The sequence below is a fragment of the Myotis brandtii genome, unplaced genomic scaffold (assembly GCF_000412655.1).
Source record: "Myotis brandtii unplaced genomic scaffold, ASM41265v1 scaffold17, whole genome shotgun sequence".
Taxonomy (NCBI): Eukaryota; Metazoa; Chordata; class Mammalia; order Chiroptera; family Vespertilionidae; genus Myotis; species Myotis brandtii.
The window spans coordinates 4,883,071-4,905,186 of NW_005356259.1; the positions used below are offsets into that span (position 1 = coordinate 4,883,071).

The following is a 22,116-nucleotide window of genomic DNA, read 5'->3' on the forward strand; positions in this document are numbered from 1 at the left end:
TATATAATAAAAGGGTAATATGCAAATTGACCCTAACAGCAGAATGACTGGAAATGACTAGTCACTATGACACACTGATCACCAGGGGGCAGACGCTCAATGCAGGAGCTGCTCCCTGGTGGTCCGTGCACTCCCATACGGGGAGCTCTGCTCAGCCACAAGCCAGGCTGATGGCTGCCAGCACAGCAGTGGTGGCAGGAGCCTCTCCCGCTTCCTCAGCAGCGCTAAGTATGTCTGACTGCAGCTTAGGCCTTCTCCCCGCTGGCAAGTGGACATCCCCCAACGGCTCCCAGGCCTCCAGAGGGATGTCTGATAGGCCCAATCCCCCGAGATGCAGGCCTAAGCTAGCAGGTGAACATCCCCCGAAGGGTCCCAGACTGCAAGAGGGCACCGGCCAGGCTGAGGGACCCCCCCAAGTGCACAAATTTTTGTGCACCAGGCCTCTAGTCTAATAATAATAAGTAGTTAACATTTATTGAAGCTGGAGTAGCTATATTAATTTCAGACACAGCAGGCTTCAGAACAAGGAAAATTGTCATAAATAAATAGGGTATTCATTAATGATGTAAGGGTCAATTCTCAAAAAATCCCCACCCAAAATAATCCTAAACATATGTGTGCCTAATAAAAAAACATTAAAAAATAGAAGGCAAGTAATAGCAGAATTGAAAGGAGAAACAAACACCCACTCTTACAGGTGGAGACTACTAATCCCTCTACTAATAACTGAGAAATCAAGCAGGTAGAAAATCAGTAAAGATACACTGGACTTAAATAGCAACATCAATCAATTTGACCTAAATGACATTTATAGAATAGTATATTCAACAATAGTAGGATACAGCATTTTCTCAAGCTCACACGGATTATTCAGAAAGACAGGTCAAGTTACAGATTATAACTCCCCCTTTAACAAGTTCAAAATCATAGAAATCATACAAAGTGTGTTCTGAAACCACAGTGAAATTAAACTAGATATCAATAGCAAAATATGCTATAAAATCCCCAAATATTTGGACATTAAACATTAACATTGCTAAATAACACAAGTCAAAGAAGTCTCAAGATAAATTTAAAAATATTTTGAACTAAATGAAAATGACAAGTCAACTTATCAAATTTTGTAGGACACAGTGAAAGAAGTCTTTAGAGAAAAAATTATTGTAATAAATGTATATATCTGAAAACATGTCTGGCATTTTCAATATAAGCATGTTTGCCATTCACCTTATTGCTGCAAACATTTTTACCACACAACTAACTGGCCATAAGGCAATTTCACCATACAAGATAAAATAACAACAACAAAAAGGGACACTAAAAAGAGATATAATAAAACATGAAAATTAATAAAACTAAGATACTTTATTATATAAAAATACATTGTCTTTGAGTAATGACAACATCACTGGGATTGAGAAGACAAATTGGTTTCTCTCTTTAAAGTTATAACAAGAGGGACAACTATAATTCTAAGCAAAAAGGTAGCTCAGGAAGAAAATAAAAAGTCTCCAGAAACCAATCTCAAAGACATAAAAGACTGTGATTTAAATGACAAAGAATTCAAGATTGCAGTTTAGAAAAGGTATTTCTTCCTTTTTTATTATATTTACTGGGGTGACTTTGGTTAATAAGATTATCTAGGTTTCAAGTGTAGATTTCTATGATACATATTGTGTATATTGCATTGTGTGCCCACCACCCACAATCAAATCTTCTGTCACTATATATTTTGCTCCCTTTACTCTTTAACTCCATCCCCTTCTCCCTGGTAACCACCATATAGTTGTTTGTGTCTATGGGTTTCAGTTTTATATTCCCACATATAAGTGAAATAATATAGTTCTTAACTTTTTGCTTAGTATAATATTATCAAGGTCCACCCAAGTTGTTTGAAATGGCAGTATTTCATCATTTCTTATGGCTGAGTAGTATTCCATAGTATATATGTATATATGCACCACGTCTTCTTTATCCAATCTATCAAAGGACTGTTTCCATGTCTTGGTCACCATGATGAACTTTGGGGTGCATATATCATTGTGAATAGATGTTTTCAAGTTTTTCAGGGGATACCCAGAAGAAGGACTGCTGGGTCATATGGTGACTCAATTCTTAATTTTTTGAGGAACAGCCATACTGTTTTCCATAGTAGTTGTACCAGTTTACATTCCCACCAACAATGAATGAGAGTTCCTTTTTTCTCCATAACCCCTCCAATGATTGTTATAACTTATCTTGTTGATATAGCCATTCTAACAGGTGTGAGGTAGCATTTCATTATAGTTTTGATTTGCACTTCCCTAAACTGAAGTTGAACATCTTTTCATATATCTGTTGGATATTTGAATGTCTTCTTAGGAGAAGTGTCTGTTCAGGCCCTCTGCCCATTTTTTAAATGGACTGTTTGGTGTTGAGTTGTAGAGTCCTTTATATATTTTGGATGTTAAACCCTTGTCAGATCATCGTACATTTGGTTGGATGACTTTTTGTTGTGTTGGTGGTTTCTTTTGCTGTACAGAAGCCTTTTAGTTTGCTCTACTTCCCATCTATTTATTTTTGCCTTTACTTCTCTTGCCTTTGTGGTCAAAATCTTCTCTGAGACCAAGGCCCATGAGTTTAGTATCTATGCTTTCTTCCATGTAATTTATTGTTTTAGATCTTATAGTTAGGTCTTTGATTGATTTGAATTAATTTTTTAAAATTGGGACACACTGTAACCTAGTTTCATCTTTTGTATGTGGCTTTCTAATTTTCCAGCAACATTTAGTGAAGAGATTCTTTTTTCCTCCATTGTGTGTTTTGGCTCTTTTGTAAAAAAAATTTTGCCCATATACATGTGGTGCCATTTGTAGGCTTTCAATCCATCCCACTGGTCTGTGTGTTTGTTTTTATTTTATTTTTATTTTTTAAAACATATTTTATTGGTTTTTTGAGAGGAAGGGACAGGGATAGAGAGTTAGAAACATCGATGAGAGAGAAACATCGATCAGCTGCCTCCTGCACACCCGCCACTGGGGATGTGCCCACAACCAAGGTACATGCCCTTGACTGGAATCGAACCTGGGACCTTGCAGTCCGCAGGCTGACCCTCTATCCACTGAGCCAAACCGGTTAGGGCTGTGTGTCTATTTTTAAATACAATGCTGTTTTAATTATCATCGCTCTGTAGTATAAATTTTTACATTGAATTTAATGGGGTGACATTGGTTCACCAAACCATATAGATTTCACAGGCACAACCTAATAAAACAACATCTGCACACTGCATCATATGCTCATTACCCCAAGCAAAGTCTCTTTCTGTTCCCACCTCCCCGTCTTTGCTCTCCTCCACCTGCCCCCACCCCCTTTTCTCCTTGGCTGTCCCACACTGTTGTCTTTGTCTATGTGTTTTATATATATGTGGTTAATCCCTTCACCTTTTCCATTCAGCACCCCAAACTCCCTACCCTCTAACAGCTGTTAGTCTGTTCCATGTGTCCAAGCCTATGGGATTGAATAATTGTTGTGAATGGAAGAAGATAATCTACAGACAACCATGATGGGCCCCAGCACCTTTCAGCTAAGATAGTCACTTGGAAATCGAGAGCCAACAAGTCACGGACACTATGATTCCCCTGAGTGTATTCTCCTGGTTCTGCTTCTAATCTTGATGACTGGCTTTTGTGATGACTTTAATTTATACACTTTTATAGGCTGAATGCCTTATCTCTCTCCTTCCAAAGATATCCACATCCTAATCTCCAGAACCTGTGATTATCTCAGCTCATTTGCAAAAGGAATGTGCATATGCTATTGATTATATTAAGGCTCTTGAGATGGGGTATTATCCTAGATTATTTGGATGGGCTCAACTATAACCACATGAGTCTTATAAGAGAAATACACGAGTGACAGAACCAGAGATGATGACACTATGCTCTGGATTTGAAGATGAAGAAAGAGACCCTGAGCTAATGAATGAAAGTGGCCTCTAGAACCTGGCCTCAGAAAGAGAAGGAATGGTTTCTTCCTTATTTCATCTGGAGAGAGTGCAGCCCCACCCAAACCATGATTTCCACCCAATAAGAGCCATTTCAGACTTCTGACTGCCAGAAATACTACGATAATAAATTGATGTTGTTTAATCCATTAATTCTGTGGTAATTTGTTACAGGAGCAATAGAAAAATAATAACCTCACAAACCTTAGGTTGCTGTTTAGACTCATCCTTGCTCTCTCGGCTCATTTGTAGTCCTGCTTATTTCAAAAAAATCATTTAACTTACTCCCATTATTACAATTTGCTCCCATAATTTACCCCACTTTCTAAGACAATGTATTACTTTTATTTTCAATTTTATTTCATGTATTATTTTCCCCCTTTCGTTTGGCTAAAACTCCAACTCTACATTCTCTGCAAAGGTAAATTCTATGGAGGAAAACTTGATTCTCTAGTGAAAATCATGCCTTTAAATTTTTATATTTTTAAAAGCTAACTAGTGAACAAATGATATTAATTAGAAAGGAATAAACCTTTCTCAATGAGAATTTGATAGCTTCAGTCAGCATTTGAAGTTACTGAGTAATTACTAATTGAAAATTATTAAATTAAATATTTTCTCTCTCTATACTTCATATGTATTTTTATATTTATTTTTTCAAATATTTAATAATTAAATATAGGTATGTCAGAAATTAATATTTAAAGAGTATAATTTTTGCATTAGTTCATTGTTTGAAGCTCAAAACTACTTTTCCTTTAATGCTACATTTTATATAAGATTTATAAGTTTTACAAGGAGCAAATGAATATATTTGTGACATCATTTAGACTTTATAAACTCACATATATATATAAAATATATTTTATGCATATTAGAAGTACAAAATAGCTCCATCATTTAGGATTGACTCATAAAATGATTATTTGTCTGTAGTAAAATAATGTACCTTTCAAATTTCAGATAGCAAATAAACACTACTAGCATTTTGAAATTCTGAAATCCTTTCATATGGAGACATAGTTATTGCTTCCTTTATGCAATTTTCTAAATAATATATTTCTACACTTGCAAACAATCACTACTCTCAGAAATAAATTTGAAGGTAGCAATTACTTCAATCATTATTCCCAATTGCTTTGGAAATTATAATGCTGTGTTCTTAGTTTTATTATTACATCAGTATATTTCTCTATGTTTATTAATTTGTGTAGCTACTAGCAGTATCAAATGCTTTTAATTTAGTAGACTCAGATATATGGTTCAGAAGAATTCTCACTTTGAGGAAATTATTTTTGATCTACAGATAATCCTGAAAAGAAAATATTTATAATATTCAATTCCAGTGTTTGGGTTGTTTTATTGATGTCCTATTGATAACATCAAATAGATAAATCAGGCAATAAAGTATCAACCAACTGTGGGAGATGTAGGCTTTCACCATTTCAGGAAGGTTATCTCAGGCAGTAAAATTGTCCCTTTCCTTTTGGCAAGCATTATTTCATTAATATTATTATTATTACTTTACCATGGCTCACTAGTAAGTCACTTAACTTTGTTTAAACCAAGGATAAACTTTTTAATACTCATCTGATGCACACTGAAGTGGTTTTGCCTGTAGCAATAGGAGATCCTATATAATTCTATATTACTCACAGTGTCCCTAAATAGAATATTAATCTTTTAAATCATGGCAGAATAATTAGGAGAGGCTATGACAGCTTGTTGGATATGTATTTACTTTTAACTTAATTATGATTGTAGAACAGTTAATCATTGTATATAGCAAGGTCATCTTTGTTAATTCAATTGCATACATATGTGAAGATATCCTTGCAGAAGACTCCAGGTATGGTTTTCCATGCAATTCAATTAGTCCTCAGTGATGGCAGTAGCATTTTATCCAGATTGTATTTTGGCACAAGTCATCAGTTATTGCACCACGTTTATAAATTCTGTGATGCACATCAGAGAACATTTACAAAGAAAAATGAAGAATTACTCATTTTAAGAAACCAACACAGAAGCAACACTTTAGCACTTAAATGACATTTTTCATTTTCAAATTACTTTTGTATAAATACTAGTTAATCCTAACATTACCATGAAGAAGGTATATAAAATGATAATTTTTATCCTGCATATAAGAAAATTAGGTAGAAAGAGTATGTTGTTTTCATTTTTCTATCCCTTACTCTACCTATTTATCATATACCTATTTAAAAATCTGATTCTCTTTAAGTAAACACAGGAACAACTAAACAACAATACCCTCAGAACTCAGCTTTGGTGTATTTGAAGATCATCCATGGAAGATTGGTCCACTCCCTCTCCGTGAAACCCATCATACTGTTTGCTATACCTCTTGCCCATTCCAACCAATTATTCCTTTTCAGCCTAGTCCCTAGAGCTTAAGAATGTGAAAGTCCTATAATTTTCTTATTGTAGAGATGAACATACTAAGGCCATGAGAGTTAAAGTGATTTAGCAAAAAAGCCATGGAATCAGCACTAAATCCTATGTGCATTACAAATCTCCATACTCTCTGTCTTCTACCATAGAACTGGCTACCACATACCACAATGGGGTTTATACTGACTTTTATTTCCTCTAATTTTGTCGCTTGCTCACCTATTAGTTAATATATTCCTGTGCCTTTTTTTTTTTTACTTCTGTGATACAAAGATAATAAAAAACACACTCACCGGTGAGTAGCGAGGAGTCAGAGAGGAGAGAGAAAGTCTACAGCAGGTTCAGTCTTTCCAGGCTGAGGATTATGAACAAGCAGGTGAGAGAGTAAGAAATTAAGGAGCAGTCCTGAAGTCTGGAACATTTACTATTAAACTGAAACAACTCTTGAAGTGGAACCTTGGAGGGCACTGAATTTCATAAGGAAGGTCAACACAATTTGTGTGGGGAATGAAAAATGTGGCACTTTTTCTAACAAGGCAAGGAGTTGAAATTTTATTGTGTAACTTCACCTGGCTTCATGACTTCAGGCAATGGAGAGTGAGAATAATATTAATGAGTTGGAAAAAAGTATAGATATAGGTATGCTAATGAATACAATTTTAATTGCTAAAATCTTTCAGGCAATAACTGATTTCAGAGAATATAATCTACTTAAAATGACAATTATGTCAATTTAACAACATTAATGCAGCCAAAATATGACAACTTAATGCTGATTATGTTCCATACATGTTGATAACCACGCTTTCTCTGCATGGAGTCTAATTGAAAAATGATTATCTTATTTTCAAGGTTTATCTTTAACTACAGAATAAAGGACAATGTGGGACTTTTGTTCCATACACAATGAACCAACAGTCTGAGTCACAGATTTATCTAGTGATTAAAGTAATCAAGTTCAAGCTACAAACTAGATAAAAATTTTACAGAACTCTATAGAATCTTTATTCTCTCCTCTTCTTACCCATTAATCATGTCTGAAAGTCTCTTCTACTGTAGAAAATAGAATAGTAATATGAATTTTATTAAAGGCAGTTTCACTTCATTATTTTTAATAAAAGAAACAACCAGCATGCTAAGTTGAAGCATTGATGAACCTTGCAATGATATGCTTTATATAGACTCTTTTCTTTTACTTTGACATATACACACATGGCAAAGAAAAACTGTTTTCAAGAACTGGGCAAGGACTTAACATATTTTGTCCTGGGATTCACTTTCATAAGAAGGACCCTTTCGTTTCTCATTGTCAGAATGCTATTCTAAGCTGTGATATAACAAATGCTGAACTCCCAGATTTTAATGGAATGTTCAATATTACAATTTAAAAAAATATTTTATTGATTTTTTACAGAGAGGAAGGGAGAGAGATAGAGAGTTAGAAACATTGATGAGAGAGAAACATAGATCAGCTGCCTCCTGCACACCCCTACTGGGGATGTGCCCACAACCGAGGCACATGCCCTTGACCAGAATTGAACCTGGGACCCTTCAGTCTGTAGGTCAATGCTCTATCCACTGAGCCAAACCGGTTAGGGCCAATATTACAAGTTTTGATCTGGCTTATTTAGATCCAGTGCAGTCCAAGACAGTCTCTATTTTTTTGATGGGTATACCAACTGGAATATATGGCCATTAAATTTACTATAACAAGGGAAGAGAAATGGAGTAAGGGAAGCAGCTCATAGTTTTCTCAGTCACATTCATTATCCTTTTGGACAATGGTTCCAAACCAACAAAGAAGGCTACAATACATAGAGAAAAACCAAATATTCCTTGAACTCTACATAAGCTCTGCCACAATAGAAATTTGATTATTTCCAAGAAATTAAACCCCAACCAAACCAAAGGGTGATTTAATTAAGTCTGGATAGTTTTTATTTCAGATGGGCTTAATTTTAAACAACACAAAACCAGTAATATATCTGCTAATTTACAAAAGCCTAGAAAAAGCAACTATTGAAAAATGAAAAGTTTATTTTGTTTACTCTCTCTCTTACACTTTCAATTAAACCCATTAATTAAAGTCCTGTGTTGGTTTTTATTTCCCTAATGTTTCATTGATCTTCTATAAAGTTGTCCAGAATGGTAGAAAGAGGACAGTCGATAGACTTGGACAAAATTGTACAACTTGTTAATATTTCAGCGGTTGCTGAAAACATTCATTTGCTGTAGAATCTCTAGTACTCCATGGCTGTCTGAAATGACCACCATGAAATCACAGTTCGAGGAAGGTAAGCATATTTTCACTCAGGATGGCTATTTTGAGTCAGCCTCCAAGTACATAGTTAAAGCCAAGATGTAGAAAAGGATGAATTAAAGACAGAAGGAATTGTAACATAAAAGGTCTAGGTAGACAAATGATAACACAGAGTAATTGATCTGGATCAAAGTGAATTAACAATCTACTTTCAAGGTTTAAAATAAACAACAGAAAAAAATAGTTCTATAACCCTGTAGAAATCTATAGGCATTTAGGTGCTTTGTATATTTTTAGTTGCAACTATGTCCAGTGTAAGTATGCATAAACATCTGAATGGAAACTATCCTAGTGGAAAAAAGAGGCTGAACATTTTATTTCATTGACTAAATGTCCAGAATAATTGCATCACCACTAATTACACTGTTTAATAGTAGTGGTTTTGCTGTTCCTTTAAACTCTCCTGTAAATAAAACTACCTTTACTCCAAAGAATTGGCTGTTAGATGAATTTCATTATGCTAATGAAGGCCTAACTACTTGTCATATTTTTATTATAGAAATATTTTGGATGGTAATTATCTGTGATGTCTCATACACTAGTAGAAAAAGTACAAGGTTCTCAAGGGAAGTGTCTGATTTACTTGGCTGCTGCTGAATTAAGTTCACGAAACATTTTATTTAGCAGGGTTGATGGAAGACATAATAGTGCAATGGGGCTAGAAAGAAAAGAAAATTCTAGAGACATATCTTTCAAAATGTTACAGGTTATGAATTTGAGATTGATCTCAGTAGCCACGATTTTGAATAAAAATCTTAACATGTAATTGGTTCTGAATGTATCCGTTCACCCTTCCATGTAATCTCAAAAGCACGGGCTCCGACACCTGTGTCCTCAATTCCATTATCTCATTCTAGGAGATGTTTTGGCTATACTTCAAATCCTTTCCTTCTGCCTCAAATATACATAAGATAAGGTAGCATTGTAATATTGAGTAGTTGGTGAAGGCCTTGTCAAATATAACGATTTCCAGTCTACACACTCTAGTCTCACTCACCCCAGATTTCCACAGATCCAAATAGTAACCACAAAATATTTTACCTGGTCTTGCCTTTCTTGCTCCATTCTGTACCCTGCCCTATCTATCTATCTATCTATCTATCTATCTATCTATCTATCATCTATTTAATCTATAAACATTTTTACATGCTTTTGAAGTTGAGGTGTATCTGGAAATGCCACATATTTCTCCTCATTCTTTCATCCATTCATCTATCCATCCATCCATCCATCCATCCATCCAACCATCTGTCTGTCCGTCCGTCTGTCCATCCATTAAATTTTTATTGAACACTAAAGTTCACAATGGGCAAACTTGATTAAATCCCAGCAGTTTCACCAAGTTCTAAAAATCTAGTCCCTAATTTTGAAAGCCTGGAGAATGACTTTGGTCAGTATCAAGGGAGATCAAGCATTGACAACACACATAGTTCCAAAGTGTACATGGGAAACCCAATTATCAATTTGCAATGGAAAATTATTCTGACATGGTCTAGGATATCATGTCTCCCTAATAAATATATCAGTCTGTACAATCAGGTAGGCAATGCTCCATGAGAAAATGTATCTCACACAGACTGATTTGTGATAAAATATAGTCATAAGGAGAGAAGCTACACAAATTGATTTTAATGACATCATTTTCCCTGAGACACATTTTGCATTGGGGTTGGGGTAAAGCTTGTGAAACTGAGTGGCTGTCACTTAGTCTATTGTTATCACTCTCCCTGTTAGGACATCCCTGTCATTGTGACCAGGAAGATTCATGTTCAGTGGTTGTGATTTTTCTCTTCTCAGTACTTGGCAGGGGCACTTCCCACCCACCCTTAACTACTTGACCCTTCTCTGCTATGCATCTTTGACATATACTGATACACTCTTTACACTCTTTCAAAACAGTGATGGTTCTCAATTGGAATATTTTTGCCTTTCAAGGGATATTTAGCAATGTTTGGAGACATTTATGGTTTTGATAATTTGAAGTGCAACTAGCATCTTGTGGCTAAGAACCAGGGAAGTTGCTAACCATTCTACAATACACAATATAGTGCCCACAATGAGGAATTATCCACCCCAAATATCAATAGTGCCAGGATTGAGAAACCATGCACTAGAGATCTTATGATCAACTGTTTACAGTGTAGTTTTGTTTGCCTAGGAGTTATTCTGAATCTTAACAGTGACTCTACCAATCACATTTTCTCCCATTAAGTGTAGATCTCAAGTTTAAATAGCAACACAGTAATGTTTTTTTTTTCCCTTTCCAAGTACTTGACAACAACTCACTATATTCACAAGTACTGACAACTACTATTACATCCATCTTCCAAAAATACAAGTCCGTTCTTTAACTAGCCCTTATAGAGAGTTTTATAGTAATAGTAAAATTTATTGAACGTGTAATTTATGCAAGGCACTTTTCTGACCCTCTTAATTCATTTAATTTTCACAATATTTTTATGAGGCAAGTACTATTTTATCTCCATCTTACAAATGAGAAACTGAGTCATAGAGAAACTTGCTGTTTAAACACATATGTATTATTGACAATATAAGTATTATTGTCAAGAGAAAAAAAACTGTCTAATGTTCAACTCTAGGTCTGTTAATTATCTAAATACTAGAGGCCCGATGCACGAAATTCGTGCAAGAATAGGCCTTCCTTCCCCTAGCTGCCGGCACCGGCTTCCCTCTGGCACCCGGGACCCGGGCTTCCCTCACAGCCCCCGCTTCGTCTGGAAGGTCATCTGGAAGGATGTCTGGAGGGATATCTAGTCTAATTAGCATATTATGCTTTTATTATTATAGATATAAAAGCTTAAGGAACTATCTGACCGTTCGACCATCCAACCGGTAGCTATGATGCACAATGACCACCAGGGGGCAGGTGCTCCGACCAGTAGCTATGATGTGCATTGACCACCAGAGGGAAGATGTTCAATGGCTGCTGAGTGACAGCAACTTTTCAGAGTGACCTCTCGCACTCCAGGACCCCTCAGGGGATGTTGGACTGCCAGCTTCAGTCCGATTCCCTCAGGCCAGTTCAAGGGACCCCACCTGCCAGAGGTATCCTGCTCATTCCGCAGACGCCCTTCAAGCCCTGGCACCACTCCAGGTGCTGCCGGCCAGGGCCTGCGGGAAGTTGGCTCCAGGACATGTCTGGCCCATCCGCCCAGTCCTGCCCCACCGGGAACCGTCTAATTAATTTCCTTTCAATGTGCATGAATCCATGCACTGGGCCTCTAGTAAATTAATAATCCATAGCAGGAAAAGGGCCATTTTCTCTACTAAAATGTTATTCTGAAGTAAATAGTCCTGGTTACCTCCAGAAAAGAACAGGAAGAGTGCATGCCACTTTTGAATAATAGCAATCACCTATTGACCTTGGTCTTTTTGGAGCCCTTGAAAGAATAATACCAGAGGGACTCCTGCATAGCAGTTTTGGGATGAGTGTGTTAGTGATCTTATATAATTCCCTATCCATTTTCATGACTTCTATTAATGTATGGGAATATTAAATTAAAAAAAAATATATATATCCAAGCAATCTTCTATGTTCTGGGGCTTTCCAAAAATTGTTCGGAACTATTGGGACATCAGAGATATAATAACTAAAGAGACAACATAATATATCCAAAAAATTGGTCTTGGCAAAAAACACACCTAGATACTTGAGTTCCTTGTCATCCACTTAGTAACTGTGATCTGAGGAAGGATTCTTAACCTCTCTCAGCTAAAGTTTCTTGGTCTGAATATTAGGAACTATGACATATTTCTCAGAGAATTGCAAAATGCAATGACATAATTATAGCCCTTGCATGTAGCTATTTGGTAAATGTTAATTCATTCTCTTTTCCTAACTTTACCTCTGTCACTCTCACACTGATTTGAAAAAGTAATATTTTTATAAAATATCAAGGTGAGGAATTGAGAATTTCTACAAATACCTGTTTACAGAGCTTTACGTTTTTTAGAATTTTAGATTTAGATTATGATTCAGAAAATGAAATACAGTTAGAAGGTCTACTAGAGCTGAGATGAAATAAATTTTCATAAGCAAGTTTAGAAATGAAAGAAAGCTTTTATATAGTACAGTTCTCTTCCTATAACAAGGTAAAAGTTTTAATTACTGGAATAATATGTTTATCAATTAAATTTTTATTTTCTCCCCCTTATGTATTTTATATTCCAGTATTTCTGGCAATGACATGTTAAAGCAAAGACAATTTGTTACTTGATTGATTAATGACTAATCAAGAAGATCCTGTAAAAAAGAAAATAACTGATTTAAAGCTAACCAATAAATAGACAGTCCCTTGAAAACTTTCCTAATAATTATCCACACTTTTTCTTTTTAATTGTGGGAAACTGTCCACATCGGCTTGGTAAAAAAAAAAAAAAAAAAAAAAAAAAAAACCATTGATGGTACTCCATTCATGCTCATCAGAGAGCCTATCAGCCTGTATAATTCCATTCATGCTCACTAGGTAGTCTGTCAGCCTGCAGAGTTATTTGCTTTTCCTCTTTTTCTACCCTAGGAGTATCTTTGAACCTCGTGGGAAGCCTTTATGGTGTTCTTGACTCCCTAGAGCAATGATGGCGAACCTTTTGAGCTCGGCGTGTCAGCATTTTGAAAAACCCTAACTTAACTCTGGTGCCGTGTCACATATAGAAATTTTTTGATATTTGCAACCATAGTAAAACAAAGACTTATATTTTTGATATTTATTTTATATATTTAAATGCCATTTAACAAAGAAAAATCAACCAAAAAAATGAGTTCGCGTGTCAGAGGTTCGCCATCACTGCACTAGAGCTCCCACTAGAGAGTTCCTCTCATGTAGAGTGTGGACTGGAAGCGAGATCCACCTGGGCTGGAATCCCTGTTACTCCACTGACTCACTGCATGGTGTCCAGTTCATCATTTAACCTCAGAGCTCAGTTTCTCCATATGTCTTCAACGGTGGAAATGAAACATACCTTACAGGGATGCTATGAGGGGAGTCAATGAGATAATGTATGAAAAAGATTTCTTTCACAGAGTAATATTTTTTTCTGGAAAGGAGGCGGTAGGCCAAATAAGTTTGGGAACCACTGATTTAACCTCAGAGCTCAGTTTCTCCATGTGTCTTCAATGGTGGAAATGAAACATACCTTATAGGGATGCTATGAGGAGTCAATGAGATAATGTATGAAAAAGATTTCTTTCACAGAGAAAGTATTTAGTGAATACATTTGCTGCCATTTAAAAATTGTTCTGGTTGATGTTCATGGAGTTGTGTGCCTAAAACTGGCCCTGGCTTGGAACTCATAACCCTTCCTTCACTGGCAATGCTAAGATGAACTGGATCCAGCACATGATGGAATTCAGCACATGAAGTCTCAAATTTCCCACCAACATTCACATGCATTACTGATCTTTACAATTTTTCATCAGTGTCAAACAATTTTAAAAAAGGCGAAAAGGAACTGAATTCCTGCCAAAAAATGTGAGAGAAGATTATATATATATATATCTTGGCATTAGCTACCCAATTTGGTCTTCTTTTTGGGGGTGGGGCAAGTTAAGGAGTTATCATTTATGCACACAAGGGGTTTTGTTGATCAGCAGGTTAGAGTGGAGTTCTCAGTTGAACTCTCATTTCTACTCCAACAGAGCTTGTGCAGATATTTGCTGATTTTGTGTTCATAAAAAGCAACATTTCTGTAAGCTAGCCTGTAAGTAGGAAAGGTAACAGGTCTTGGAATAGAAACTGGGAAGCTACTTGGGAATTGATCCAATTCTAAATTTCTGACTTGCCTAAGAAAGCAGAATCTACGTGTGTTTTTTAATTGAATTGACTGTCAATCTTACATTAGTCTTGCCTTTTAATTGTCCTGCATTAGAAACTATACTGACTCTCCTAATCTGCCTCCTGACTATCCTGATTGAGCACTGATTTCACCTTCTGTTAGCTAGATTCATTTGGGCATCTACCCTGGGTCATTCACCTGCATAAATGATATTTATTAAAGTTCAGCATTAGAAGACACTATATTTTGTGTTAAATGTCTTATCACAAAGATTACAATCACATTTTCATAACAATAAACCTCATGCTTGAGAAGTCTTTATGTCATATCTCAACTCATTACACATTCAAAAGGAGGAAAACAATTTTAAAAGCTTTATATTTCTCATTATGTTTATTTTCCCATCCACTTACTAAGACTGGACCATATTTCAGAATTTCATGAATAGTGAAGGCAGATTTCAAGGAACATCAGAATTATGATGGCATCCTTAACCTGACATTCATAAAAAAATATGGAAGTACATGCTTGGCTGGTTATACCCAGAACTGCACTTAATTTAAACCCAGCTCTTTATTTTTCCCTGAAGTGTCTGCTGTATTTGATATATCTTCAGGTTCCATAGTTGTTTACACCTGCTCAATATCAAGGACATTCCATACTCAGAATAATTTAAGCCAGTTTGATGAACTGATTTGAATAACGACAACATAAAGAAAACAAGCCAGCAGAATCAGAAAACTACATCACTTTAGAGCAGAACAAACCTGTTACAGTTCATTTTATTCCTCCCCCTCCTTCCCCTTAGTCCCAACGGCAAGGCCTATAGTTAGTGACATAACCTAATCCAAAACAAATGGCTCTCAGTTCTGAGATGAGTGCTCTTTCCATAGCACCATGTTGTCAAATAGGTAAACCCAAGGGTCATTGCTGCTCACCATGCTACAGCAATTCTAAATTGCAATGTGTAAATAACTCTGAATAGTGCACTAAACAACAGACTATCAGTAACCACAATTATTATTCCTTTTTTATTGCTTTATTGACTAGGGGCATTTGAATCAGAAATTGAGTGCTCTACTACAAATCTGCAGCCCTAGAGTTCCTTAAAGTTCTATTACCGTCTGCCTACAGGTTTCCTTCAGTTATATAATAATCCAACAGCTTACATACTAGTCAAAAGAGTTTGGAAACTAGGGTAGGTCTGAACCCTACAGAGTCCTAATTCTTTCTATTCAAAAAGTGCGGCGAGCCCTAACTGGTTTGGCTCAGTGGAAAGAGCGTCAGCCTGCAGACTGAAAGGTCCCAGGCTTGATTCCAGTCAAGGGAATGTACCTTGGTTGCGGGCACATCCCCAGTAGAAGGTGTGCAGGAGGCGGCTGATCGATGTTTCTCTCCCATCGATGTTTCTAATTCTCTATCCCTCTCCCTTCCTCTCTGTAAAAAATCAATAAAATATATTTTTAAAAAAAGTGCGGCGATGTACTATGTGATCTGTTGGCCTTCTTATGTCCCACTGGACTACAATTTTGAAGTCTTCAGGGAGCAGATTCTGGAACCTCTGGAAGGTGAGCTACGTTCCATTGAATCTGATTACTGGCTTTTCTGTTGAAAAAAAAAATGGCTTCAGGCACTTATCTCAAATTTTTCCCTGGGACAGCTGCTAAAACCATTGAAACCCAAGAGTGTATATACCATCTGCCTACTCCATCTGTAGTCCACAGACCCAGTTTTCCTATGGAAAGCCTTTCTGTATGAAGAGGAAAGAGAAGAAAAAGAAAACCAAAGGGGAAGAAAAAAAACAAAACAAGAGGAAAGATTGGGGTCACAGCCACACAACAAGCTGCTGAGTCAGGGCAGAGGGCATTCTATGTGGCTTTAAACATCAGTAAGTTGTTCACTGTTGGTGGTTTTTGCTTTTCTTTTGTACCACGTATACTCCTTTATTCCAGTACCAGTGCCCTGTGGTGTCAAATGGTTAAATCAATGCAATCGCTTCTAATGTACATTGCCTTTCCATCTTAAGTAACATTGGAAGCCATTTTTTCTCTGTCCAACAAACCAATGGATGCTACTGACCAAGAAAGATGCATTCATTTTGTTCAATGAAAAAAGACAAAAAAGTCTATTGCACTTTCACATTTATAACATGAAACTAAATCTTATTATTCTCAGTAATAAGAGAGGGAGGGTAAAACTAATACAGCTTTCTATTAAGTAACATCACATTTTAAATAAATATACCAAGCAGGCATATTAATGAGTAAACAAGTAGAATCCTTTAAAGTATTTGCTACTGCTCAGAAGCTTTTGGAATTTTTCTTTTGGTCTAGCTTTCCATAGGAGTTTATATATCTCTGAAGAAATTTATTTTCATTTGTTCATAGATGTCCTTCTTGTTTGGCCCACAATGCTAATAACATACCTATTCTCTAAAATCCTTATAGTTAACACTTAGCACCTCATATAATCAGGCTATTTTAGAAAAAATTAAATTCATTATCAAAGAACAAAAACGTGTTATTTTGCTTCTGAAATAATTGTGAAGCACTCTAATGCAACTTAAAAAAAACCTTCTTAATTGATGATTCTTACTTGAAGCAAAACTATAAAGTTAAGGTTAACACAGATGTCAATATACAGTTGTAATATGTTAGTTTAAAACTCAGTTGGATTTGTGTTTTTTGTTTGTTTATTTTTGTTTTGTTTTTAAAACTCAGTTGGATTTCATATATCTAGTCCTGCGCCTGCATGTCTACCTGTGTTCAACATACCATCCCAGCACATAGGATAATATTGCTTGAAGATACTCTGAATATTTAATCATGTTATTGATCACCTTTAACTCAGAAAATTTCATTCATTAAAGAAAGATAATTTTTTTATATATTTAATTTTTAAAATATATTTTATTGATTTTTTACAGAGAGGAAGGGAGAGGGATAGAGCTAGAAACATCGATGAGAGAGAAGCATCAATCAGCTGCCTCCTGCACACTCGCCACTGGGGATGTGCCCGCAACCAAGGTACATGCCCCTGACCGGAATCGAACCTGGGACCCTTCAGTCCACAGGCCGACGCTCTATCCAGTGAGCCAAACCAGCCAGGGCAAGAAAGATAATTTTTGAGTAGTATAATCCACAGGCTTATGTCACTCTACCTACTTATCACATGCTTATAAATGTACATTTGTGATGAAAATTACCAGTAATTGGAAAGACTCATTCATGTCTATAAAAACATGTTGCCTTATTTAATATTACATGTTTAATAATAGTTAAATATACTGATTTTCTGCTTAAAAATTAAATTTATTTTTCCTCATGCAATATACCAGGAAGTTCTACTTTAATTTTAATTTAATACTTTTTAATAGATATGTGGTCACCAGATTCTCTTCAATAGTCCTCTCTCACCATAGTCCTATGGAGGATTATATAATTAGGGAAAAGGAATGTTGACCCTTTACATAACTGTACCTTTTGAAGTGTTGGTAACTACTCATCTTAAAAGGAGACGGTTCCTAAAACTTTATTGCTTCTATTTGCTTCTTCATGAAAAATAATTTAGTAGAATAGAGAAATTTAAAAAATATATTGGAAAACTTACAATCTCATTCTTGAGAATGCTTCTTTATAACATAGCAGAGTTATACTAACTTAAAGTTATTAAATATGTAGAAACATCATTGTGAGTTACACCTCAATTGGCTCTTTCATAAAAGTAATTTCTTTCATATCTTAAATCTATGGTTCTCATTTTATTCACACTTTATGCAGCTTCAGGGCTCTCGTTTTATTGATTTTTGTCTTTTACTTGGTATACACTGGTATTTCTTTTGTCTTCAAATAAATTTTAAGTATTTCCCAATTAAACCATCTCAACAAATGACAAAGTATGGTCTTGGGAGAAAAGTTTAATTTTAAGTACCTTCCATTTCATTTTGAAACTTTAAAAATTGGTCATTGAAAGCCTTCCTCATGTCATCTGGCATGATGGCAGAAAAATATTTAAAATATGTGGCTGTGCTCATTCTGCCTCAAAAATTAATTTGTATTTCTAATAAATGTTAAGGATAGAAAGGCCCATAACTTCATAAATAAATTAAAGTGATTATTTTTCTCATATTTAAAAACCATATTCAATTGAATCAATGTTGATTAGACTTAAGAGTTAACTATATGCAATCATTATACTCAGTAAAATATTAAAACCAAAATAAAGTCAATTTTTACTCTTATCCATTTGAAAATTAATACAATAGTCTTCTGTATTAATTCCACAAATTTCCCTCATAAACTTTTGAAATTATATTATGCAAAAGACAACAGATACATGCTGCCTTAACTTTGTATACCTCACATCCTATATAATAAAGAGGTAATATGCAAATTAACCCCCACTCCATCACAAGATGGCTGCCTACGACCAGGCCGGCAGGGGGGTTAGTGAGGGACGATCAAACAACTGAACAAGCAGGCTGCGTGGGGTGACCAGGCCTGTCGGGGGGTTAGGGAGGGATGACTAAACGACTGAACAGCAGGCTGCATTGGGTGACTAGGCTGGCAGGGGAGCCATGAGGGGTGACCAAGCCAGCAGGGAGGGCAGTTGGGGCTGACCAGGCCCGGCAGGAGGGGCAGTAAGAGGGGACCAGGCCGGAAGGGGGCAGTTGGGGGCAACCAGGCTGGAAGGGTGGACAATTGGGGGTGACTAGGTTGAAAGGGGGAGGCAGTTAGGGACAACTTGGCTAGCAGAGGGGGGCAGTTAGGCTCAACCAGGCCAGCAGGAGGGGCAGTAAGAGGGGACCAGGAAGGCAGGTGGGCAGTTGGGGGCAACCAGGCTGGCAGGGGGGACAATTGGGGGTGACTAGGCCGGCAGGGGGAGGCAGTTAGGGGCAACTTGGTCGGCAGAGGGGGGCAGTTAGGGGCGACCAGGCCAGCAGGGGGGCAGTTAGGAGCATCCAGGCAGGCAGGCAGGTGAGCAATTAGGAGCTAGCGGTACAGGATTGTGAGAGGGATGTCTGATGCCAGTTTAGGCTCAATCCCTGGGATCGGGCCTAAACTGGCAGTTGGACATCCCCCGAGGAGTCTTGATTGGAAAGGGTGCAGGCTGGGCTGAGGGGACACCCCCCCCCATGCATGAATTTTATGCACGGGGCCTCTAGTATTATAAAACAATCCCATGCAAACTCTAAATAAATGCTAACTTAGTGCTTCTGAATTTGTCTTTTGTGTACTTTCAAGGTAATTGAAATCCCATTTGATGGATATTCTGAAGTATGTTGAGTCTTTTATACATATATGTATATCTTTCCCGGTTAATCTTTATCATATTCCAGATTACAGCAGTTTTGTCTCATCATTATTTACTCATTTTCCTTAAAGTTCCATTACATAAAAATTCTATATAGCCTGAAATCTAATAGTAAAAAAATTATTTACTGTATTTATTTAAAAATTAACATTCACTTTAAAACATCAGGATCTTAAGACCATTTATAACCCTATAAATTATACAGTTAGCAGCTAAAAGGCACATGTTTATGTACAAATTTAGGTCTTAATGAATATAAATCATGCAACTGGCTAATCTACAGAAAATATCAAGATCCAAAGACTCCGTTCCTAAGGATCTTTTTCCTATGATTCAATTTAAAAGAATGACAAACTGATATCATGAGAGCTGCTATGTGTGCAAATGTGTGCATGTGTGTGCACACATCTTCATCATATGCCCAACAATTCTACCTCTGTGACCAAGTCCCATCTTCTCTTCCTAGAGATACAGCTTTAAAAACAGTGATTTTGAAGAATAAGGTTTGAAATAATGTTCTAGGGAAACAAGTGAAATGGCCAAATATAGCCAATCCTTATTTATGGGCTGGAAAAGATGAATGAAATTTAATATTATCTACAGTGAAGGCCTAGTAGAAACCTGGACTGTCCACCTCCCTCCCATGTGTAGAACAGAAATCAGCCAGCAGCCAGGTCCAGACTTCCTTCAGAAGCGGGTAGAGGAGTCGATTTGTCCACAACTAAAATGGGTTGAGTGTACATGCTGTGCATGAGGGGAGCAAGTCTCTGGAGCCCTCATCCCAGAACTCTTTCTTACTAGAGACCAAAAAAAATCAAGCCCTAAGACGTTGCTCCTTTCTTCCTAGTTGTAGGTGGTGGTGGAAGTGAGCAGAATTACTCAGTTGGGTCTTCCTTTTAAGAAATTTAAACCACCCTCACATAGTTACAAGTTGACTAGTTTTGTTTCCATCGAGTTATCCGGGACTTATTCCTGGTGCCATCAGTAGATTATACAGAGGTATACATATTAATTAATGCCTGTATAAGAGCAGTGACAAGCTCTTCAGTAACATTTTCCTTTTATGTTGCTGGGTACACATGAAAACCAATCAGACTTTTTTGACAAAAGAGACTACGTAAGAAATGTCACGACATAACCAAGGCCAATAGATATACTGAATGCACTTTTAAGTTTCTAAATTATGACAGGATTTTTCACACTCCTGACACATTTTTGCTGCACAGTCTCTGGAAGTGTCTGAACATTTCATTAAAAGATATACTGAGTAAAGATAGTGGATTGCTTAGGTCCAATCAGTAAAAAAGTGATTATAGATAAAATAAATCAGAATCGTCTCTAGCTAAGATTTTTTAAACTTTTATATCAAGTTAAGAGCATTGCTAGTACATGCTGTTATTGGAATTGTCTATTAAAAGTGGCAGTTACAAATTAAAAAAATAATTGCATGAATATAATATTCAGATTCATTGAGTTTCTAATCATCTCCTTTATAGGAGCTATTCACCAATTTCTAATTGAATTTATGACCTTGTACTAAAATCACATCTTGAAACTCTATGTTTACTCATATAAGCCTAGTTATTTTACCCTTATATTTATTTTTCCTTCAGAGTATTTCTTTGGTATCTAAAGAGAAATGACTTATTTATGAAGCTAATTAACTAATGTGAAATTTACTTCTATTATCTTCATATTTAATTAAGACCTATTTATTTCATTGCCTTAGCAATGACTACAAGTATTCCTGAATGTCAGCCTCTTATCTATTTCTCTCAGCTTTTAAACATAATAAAGTGCCCAGATTCTTTATTTGGTATTTCATATCTCCTTTCTCTCATGTCACAAAAGATAAATTTACACGGCTGCACCGACAACATCACAGCTTTGAAAATGAGTCCACCGTTACCTTAAAAATAGTTCAGTCACTTACTTTAATCCATCTTCCTCTGCCATCACTCTAAGGCCAAACTTACAAATTTAAGAATGCACTTTTCTCAACTTCTAGTTTTAAAGTAAGAGTCCAAAGGTCTATTCACTTAACTAACACACACTGACAAAATATCAATCAGCAAGCATTCTCAATTAGGAATATTTGATAGTGCTGCCCTGGCATATCTATTTTAATGAACAGTCAGTGCCAACAATGGCAAGAGTCCATCTTCCCAAAATGTGTGTAGGTGAAAAGGGTTGGGTGCTGAATTATTCATTTCACTCTCTGTTTGTTATCAGCATTTCAGTATAATCATCCATGACATATACATTTTACATGATCTGGTACTTCTATACAAGG

At 36.3% G+C, this 22,116-nt stretch overlaps 1 protein-coding gene across 1 annotated transcript in view; it reads right to left on the reverse strand.

Moving 5' to 3' along the window:
* The window catches only part of MAGI2 (membrane associated guanylate kinase, WW and PDZ domain containing 2), an 835,146-nt gene that overhangs the window by 811,880 nt on the left and 1,150 nt on the right, over positions 1–22,116 (reverse strand). The gene's annotated exons all lie outside the window — the stretch shown is intronic.